This window comes from Lithobates pipiens, unplaced genomic scaffold (genome assembly GCF_037356315.1).
Source record: "Lithobates pipiens isolate NorthernLeopardFrog02 unplaced genomic scaffold, aLitPip1_a1.2 Scaffold_23, whole genome shotgun sequence".
Lineage (NCBI taxonomy): Eukaryota > Metazoa > Chordata > Amphibia > Anura > Ranidae > Lithobates > Lithobates pipiens.
In genome coordinates, this window is record NW_027507785.1 from 234,292,069 (window position 1) to 234,300,658 (window position 8,590).

Here is an 8,590-nt window from a genome sequence, read left to right on the forward strand (position 1 = left end):
GTGGCACTGGGGGCAGGTGGCACTGGGGGCAGGTAGCACTGGGGTGGATGGCACTGGGGGCAGGTAGCACTGGGGTGGATGGCACTGGGGGCAGGTAGCACTGGGGTGGATGGCACTGGGGCGGATGGCACTGCTGGGGGAGGATGGCACTGCTGGGGGAGGATGGCACTTTTTTTTAACTTTTTTTTTTTTTAACTCAAGGCAGAACGGCTTCCGCTGCAGCCGTTCATCTCTCCCCTCTCACACTGTCTGTGTGAGGAGGGAGAGCGGCGCTGAGAGATGATCTCATATGTTTACATATGAGATCATCTCTCATTGGACACGCCGATCACGCTGTAAACGGCCGCTGTGATTGGCCGTTTACAGCGATCTGTGTTTGCCTGTCCCCGGGGGACACGGCGAACACAGAACTTCTGTGATGCGCGCCCGCGGCGGCGCGCATTGTGGAAGTAAACATTAGGACGTCCAGGGACGGCCTCCCGGACGAACGCGCCTGCTCTACGGCCGTCATTCGGCTATAGGGCGGGCGCAAGGTGGTTAATATTTTTTTTTTACTAGTAATGGCGGTGATCAGCGATTTTTATTGTGACTGCGACATTATTGCGGACACATCGGACATTTTTGACACATTTTTGGGACCGTTGTCATTTATACAGCAATCACTGCTATATAAATGCAGTGATTCCTGTGTAAATGACACTGGCAGTGAAGGGGTTAACCAGTGGGTGGCAGTGTATGGGTTAAGTGTTCCTAGGGGTGTGTTACTAACTGTGGGGGGCTGAGCTTTCATTTAGTGAACACTGATCTCTGCTCCAATCACATGGAGCAGAGATCAACGTCACTAGTTGCTAGGCAGAATGGGGAAATGCTGTTTACAACGGCATTTCTCCATTCAGCCGCCCCGTGAGACGATCGCAGGTAATCCCGCGGCAATAGAGTCCACGGGACCCTCGACCGGACTCACGGGGGTCCCGACTGGCACGCAAGCGTGCTGCCGGCGGCGCGCTCGCGATGGCAGGGCAGCATTAATGATTGGACGTACCTGTACGCCAATATGCCTGCCCGTGCCATTCTGCCGACGTACATCGGCGTGCTCTGGTCGGGAACCGGTTAAGAGGACCTGTCATGCTTTTTTTCTATTACAAGGGATGTTTACATTCCTTGTAATAGGAATAAAATAAAATAAAAGTGACACCGTTTTTTTTTTTTTTAAACTGTGAAAAAATAAATATAATAAATAAGATTTTTTTTTTTTAAAACACCCAGTCCCGACGAGCTCGCATGCAGAAGCGAACGCATACGTGAGTACTGCGCCCGCATATGAAAACGGTGGTCAAACCACACATGTGAGGTATCGATGTGATCGTTAGAGTGAAATCAATAATACTAGCCCTAGACCTTCTCTGTTACGCAAACGTCGCCTATGAAGATTTTTGAGGGTAAAAGGTTGATGCCATTCAGCGGGCGCAATTTAGAAGCGTGACATGTTGGGTATCAATTTACTCGGCGTAACATTATCTTTCACAATATATTAAAAAAAAAAGTGCTCTTGTAAGACCACTGCGCAAATACGGTATGAAAATAAGTATTCCAATGACCGCCATTTTATTCTCTAGGGTGTTAGAAAAAATATATATAATGTTTGGGGATTTCTAGTATTTTCTAGCAAAAAAACCTGTCCTGTGATGCTGGGACTGTATACTCTGTCCTGTGATCTGAGCTGTATACTCCTGACACTATTGGTGGAAGGAAGTGGAATACAGGGGACAGATTGGGTGAATTATATAAGAGGTGTGGTTTATGAGCAGTGGGAGGGGTCAAAAATGATGGGCGGAGTCTGGCACCTCCCCATCCAAAAACCTCACAGCCACCAGTTGTCTGGGGATGAGTCTGACTGGACTGTGAGATGTTCAGCCTGGCCACAGGAGGCGCTGTCTCTTCTGGCAGGCATGGAACTATGGTCTGGTTAGGTGCTTAATTTACTCTCTCTCGGAGCCCGCCCAGTGGGAGTGGCGCTCTCGCTGTGCTTTCTGGGAGAGGGTATTTAAGCAGCTGACGTCACATGGTTTCGGGGTTCCAGTCCAGAATGATGTACTGACTTCATGGTCCTGGTCCTCCTGACCAGCCCCCAGGAAAGCTATGGCATGGGGTGCGGATCCACCCGATTTTGATGTCTCGGGGCTGGCTAGCCAGAGGCAAGGAAACTAAAGGAGGATTCCGAGGTGGTTGGGTGCCATCTCCGGTTTGGGAGAGACCCAGTGACTTCAAGCATTCCAGGGGAGGACTCTTCAGAAGAAGACCACATACGGGTTGGTTTCTTAGTAAGAGCCTGGAAGGACTGAAGTACCCAAGAGAATCCGATTTAGTGGATATCGCCAAGCTGGCTGAAAGATCCAGGTATCCTGCGATTGTTCTTCAAGTTTAGTTTCCCTACGTGTACTACAACAACGTCTGTGGCAGAGACATTGTATTGTACGTTCTACAGCAATGTCTGTGGCAGAGACTTGTTTCTGAGTAAGCACCTTGTTGGCTGCTAGGCCTTGTGAAAGAAGGACTGTCCAACTTGAGTGAACATCCAGTTGCGAATGGCTATTCTCTGGATGCAGTCAAAGTATGCAAATTCTTCAATATTTTGACTTTGACACTAAGAGTACCTGAACTTTCCTTTCCAACCCTCTGATCCCAATTTAAGAGACTGTTCATTGTCTACATTTTGCAAATAAAATCCATTCAAGTGGATCTGTTGTCAGTCTCTCGAGTTACTGGGCTATTTACCACGGGACACCCCTAGACGTGAGACAAGGAGAACAGAAGGTAACGGTAAGGCCAGATCTAACCAGCAGCTCCTTCGGGGGTAGTTCTGCATGTGGGGGCTCGTCCAGGATTTACCGTTACCCCGCAAAGAATTGTACACGTGGTAAAGCATAGGACAGAGGGTTGTGTTTTTGAGCTGCGCCATCAGTGCCATCTTGTACTTGGACTTTCACTGAGGTGCGTAAGCATGGAAGGAGCCCTTGCCAAAAAGCCCACGAAGTTACACAACCCAAGCAACCAGTGGGAGGAGTCTGAGTTGTTATTTTTCTGCACAAGGCACCGCGTGAGAGTGTGTTGCGAGAGGAAGCTAGTCTAGTTTTTCTCTCACAGTGATTGGAGAAAAAAGCTCTCAACGTGAAAATGTTTCAAACTCCGGGAATGCTGCCCAGCATGGGACCCCGTATGCCATTGAGAGAAGGTATGATGGGAGTGAGACTCGCGGGAGCCACTTTGACCAATACAGGGATTCGTCTAGCCGCTCAAGGGTGGTTTGTCCTGTACACAACCGGGGATGTTGAGGCCCTGGGATGTTGAGGCCCTGGGGATGTTGTGTGGAAAGTTTGAGAGATTGTTTGTGAACCCCTGGCCATTTGTCCGTTGTTTTTCCTGTGGGGAGTATTTCTTTAAAGTGGAGCAGTCAATTGCACTACCAAGGGCCTACCACGTGGACTGGGCCACGGGCGTGACAACTGAACAGTCGGCCATCTTCACCCCTTTGGTGAGGCCTTCCATATTGGTGACACCTGTCATTGCTGACACCTCTGAGAGAGATGCCGCTGCTTCTACCACTCAGCTGAAGAAGCAACTATGGAGCAGATGGACACTGCTTCTACTACCATTACTGAAATCACATGTCTCCTTTGGAGAAAGTGGGGCGTACAAAGTCTTCCCGGAACCGACATGGAAAATCGCTACAGAGTCCAGCTGGATCCAATCAGCGGAAGAAGGTTGCTTCAGGAAAAATTCTGACTGTGAGTAAACCTTTAGTGAATTATTTACCGGCAGAGGAATATCAAGATTCAGAGTTAGAGTCTTTGTCAGATACTGGAGTTGATGACATTTTGGGGACACTGTCTCAGGAGTTGTTGTGGGCTGGAGGGGATGATGTAGCCGCAACTTGTACAGCACTGCCAAGACTTGCAAGGTCACAGCGACTCCTTCATAAGAGAGTAGCTAATGAGTATGGGTTGGAATTCCCCTATGTCCCAAGAGACATTATGAAAATTATTGAGGAGAACCACGAGGCATGGTATGAGGACGATGTTTGGAGCTATTTAAAAGTACCAAAGCCGCTTCGCAAAAAGGCTTTTTCACCAGAGTTGTATGAATGGTTTTTCAGATGTCTACAGCATTGGAGTTATGGTCGGCACATTTATGGAGACAAAATTGTGATTTGCAGACCGGACAAAGACAGCGCCGTTTATTTTATTACTACTGTGGATGCACAGGGGAAAGATTTAACTTTGCCTGATGCCCGTTTCTACTGATGAACTGTTCCTGAGTCAAGTCTTTGAATTTGCAAGGAGAGTTTCTCTTATGCCGCCTACACACGATCAAACAATCGGTTGGAAAAGTCCAGCGGACTCAAGTCCGGCGGACAATCCGCCCGTGTGTAGGCCCCGGCGAACTTTTTTTTACCCAAATGTCCGGTGGACTAACATTGGACTCGCATTTCGGCGGACAGTACAGCCATGTCTGTGCCAGTCCGCCGTACTTTTGAAATGAACGGACTTTTCCCGCCCGGAGAAAAGTCCGCTCATTTTGAGAGCAGCTCCAGGTAGCCAGAACCAGCGAAGGAGGCGTCGCTGGCCCCATCACCCGGTATGGACTTCGAGGGGACTTCCCTATGGCGTGGGGGCCCCCCCTTGGTCCATATCAGACCCTTATCCGAGCACGCTACCCGGCCGGCCAGGAAAGTGGGGACGAGCGAGCGCCCTGCCTCCTGAGCCGTACCAAGCCACTGGCCGGTGGCCTGGTCTTCTGTCGCCGCTGCCGCTGTCGCCGTCTGTTCTTCTCTTCTTCTCTTCTTGAGCTGTTGCCTCGTCGCTGTCCCCGGTCACTATGACAGGAGACGCGGCGTGCGGCGACTTATATAGGGACATCACCGGATCATGTCCCCGCCCATTATGATGTCACAGTCGCAGCATCCTCTGGGACTATGACATCATAATGGGCGGGGACATCATCCAGCGATGTCCCTATATAAGTCGCCGCACGCCGCGTGTCCTGTCATAGTGACCGGAGACAGCGACGAGGTAACATCTCTAGAAGAGAAGAACAGAAGACGGCGGCAGCGGTGACAGAAGACCGGGCCACCGCTTGTAAAAGAGCTAGAAGAAGGCGCGGTGGCCCGGCAAGAAGAACCAAAGAGAGGGACAAGACCCCCGAAGAGGGCGAGGAAAAAAGCCGGGCTCCTCCGCTAGTAAAAGGGCTAGCAGAAGATAGCGGAGGAGTCCGGCGAGAAGACCCCCGAAGACGGAAGAAGTGTCCCGGAGCTGTGCAATAAACTATTTTAACCCTTGTGTGCTGTGTTTTTTTTTTTTACTTTGTTTCACAGGTGAATGGGTAGGGGTACATTGTACCCCATACTCATTCACGTAGGGTGGGGGGCCGGGATCCAGGGGCCCCCTTATTAAAGGGGGCTCCCAGATTCCGATAAGCCCCCCGCCCGCAGACCCCGACAACCAACGGCCAGGGTTGTCGGGAAGAGGCCCTTGTCCTCATCAACATGGGGACAAGGTGCTTTGGTGTGGGGAGGCCGCGCGGCCCCCCTTCCCCAAGGCACCCACCATGTTGCGGCCTGGTACGGCTCAGGGGGGGGGGGGCGCTTGCTCGTCCCCGCCCCCTTTCCTGGCCAGTCGGGTAGCGTGCTCGGATAAGGGTCTGATATGGACCTAGGGGGGACCCCCACGCCGTTTTTTCGGCGTAGGGAATTCCCCTTTAAGTTCATACCAGGTGACGGGGCCAGCTCAAAATGAGCGGACTTTCCTCCGTGTGTGTGGGTGAGTCCGTTCATTTCAAAAGTACCGCGGATAATCCTAGTCCGCCGAAAAAAGTGCTGTGTGTGGGCAGGTAGCTCGTTCGGTTTGTCCGCCAGACTAAGTCCGCTGGGTAGTCTGATACGTGTGTACGCAGCATTAGTCTTTATCCCTTTGCATTTTCCTTTGGAACTACTGAACTATGGGGTAGTTAGACAGAGCCAGTTACACAGAGAAAGAAACATCCGCCATGTCAAGATCACTTTACCGGACACATAACCTGTTCTAATAAGAGACTGCACCTTAGCAGTTAGGGGTTTTAAAAGTTTTAAAGTTTATAGGAGAGGAATCCATTGAGATTGGATTGAATCCTGCCTTCTAATAGTCTGTGTGCAGTGTATTGCTTGCATGTTTTTCTTCTGTTTCAGGATTCACCAAGGAGCATCTATCAAGCTGCCGGAGAATGGGTGGTTTATATAGACAGGTTCGGGGTGGTAATCTTTACTGTATGATACTTCTGTGTTTAACAATGTCTTCACACATACTGGAAAGTTTATTGTTTTCCTTCCCTTTTTTTCCCATTACTACCCCCAATGTTGAGGTACTCTAAGTTTTTTTTTGATAGAGCTAGTTTGTTATCTCTGGGTTCCTTTTTTCCTGTCTTTCCCAGATGATGAGGACATTGTCTAAATAAGCAGGGGGAGTGAAGAGAAGAACAGAAGGCGGCGAAGACAGCGGTGAAAGAAGACCGAGCCACCGCCAGGTAAAGAGCTGGAAGAAAGAGCGGAGGCCCGGCAAGAAGAACCGAAGAGGGGGACAAGACCCCCGAAGTCGGAAGAAGACCCCCGGGCGGCGGCGACGAAGAAGAAAGCCGGGCTCCTCCGCTAGTAAAAGAGCTAGCAGAAGATAGGGGAGGAGTCTGTCGAGAAGACCCCCCAAGACGGAAGAAGACCCCTGGAGCTGTACAATAAATTATTTTTAACCCTTGTGTGTTGTGTTTTATTTACATTTTTTTCACAGGAGAATGGGTAGGGGTACATTGTACCCCAGACTCATTCACATAGGGTGGGGGGCAGTATCTGGGGGCCCCCTTATTAAAGGGGGCTCCCGGATTTCGATAAGCCCCCCGCCCGCAGACCCCGACAACCAACGGCCAGGGTTGTTGGGAAGAGGCCCTTGTCCTCATCAACATGGGGACAAGGTGCTTTGGGGTGGGGGGCCCCCCTTCCTCAAAGCACGCCCCCATGTTGAGGGCACGCGGCCTGGTATGGCTCAGGAGGGGGGGGGCGCTCGCTCACCCTCACCCCCTTTCCTGACCGGCTGGGCTGCATGCTCAGATAAGGGTCTTATATGGACCTTGGGGGGGACCCCCACGCTGTTTATTCGGTGTAGGGCTTCCCCTTTAAGTCCATACCAGGTGACAGTACCAGCGACGTGTCAATCTCACCGCCGGAGGCGGCGACATTGACTTCCTTTGCTAGTCCCGTCTACCTGGAGCCGCGTTCAAAATGAACGGACTTTCCTTGGTGAGTGAGCGAGTCCGTTCGTTCCAAAAGTCCAGCAGGCTAGCACACACGGCCGGATTGTCCGCTGGACTTGCAGTCCGGCGGACAATTTTTGAGTAAAAACTACTTTCTAAGTCCGCCAGACTTTGGGGGAAAAAAAGTCAGCCGGAGCCCACACACGGGCTGATTGTCCGGCGGACCAAGTCCGCCAGATAGTTTGATCCTGTGTACGAGGCATAAGAGTACCTCAACTTTTCATTTCCAACCCTCTGATCCCAATTTAAGAGACTGTTCATTGTCTACATTTTGCAAATAAAATCCATTCAAGTGGATCTGTTGTCAGTCTCTCGATTTACTGAGCCATTTACCACAGGACACCCCTAGACGTGAAACGTGGAGAACAGAAGGTAACGGTAAGCCCAAATCTAACCAGCAGCTCCTTCGGGGGTAGTGCTACATTAGTTTTGTGAAAGACTTGTAAATACCTTGTTTTTTAGAGTCTATTGAGCAAAAATGTTGCAAATTGTACATTAATGCACATAAAACCATAGTAAAACCCAGTTCAAAATGCATGTGAAATACAATTTTTAATTCAATTTTTTACTATTTTCAAATGCATTGGTTTAAGCAAGCCTATATTGAAATGCTGCTCCTTATAGCCAATAAACATAATCATACTGGCTGAAGTCTGATATTCTGCAATATGCAGAATTTTTGACTCGTTCTCTGGCTGAAGGTCTCAATTTTCTAAAAACAGTGCATTATGGGGGCAGCCCACAATTCTCAAACTGAGGGTTATAAATAATCTTAGAGATTCTTTGAAGTGCAGTTGTTTAACATAATGTTACTTTAAGAAGTATGTTGTACAGTGTACACTGAATTGTATTTATGTATTGGTTCTCCATGCAGGTTGCATATATTCTATGAACAAAGGTTTTGGAAATCAGCAGAGTAAAAACATTACTGAATATCAGAATAATTCCATTGAGGAAGGCAACTACAGTGCATGGCCTGTGGAATCTGCCAGTGTGACATTTGATTTAGGAGACGATGTCTGGGATGATTTCGATGATGACAGTTTGCTTGTCGACAATAGTTTTCTGACATCAGTGGAAACGCCTGTCTTAGGTAAAAATTACATAAAATTTTTATTTGTTGTAGGAATTCAAAAGTGATTTGAGTTTGGATTCAGAGGGCAGAAAATGGTTTGTATTGTTGGAGAAGGGGCATAACTATGCATAACAGTGAGTGCAAAATCATTTTCATACATCATTTGCATACCTAAGTGTAAAA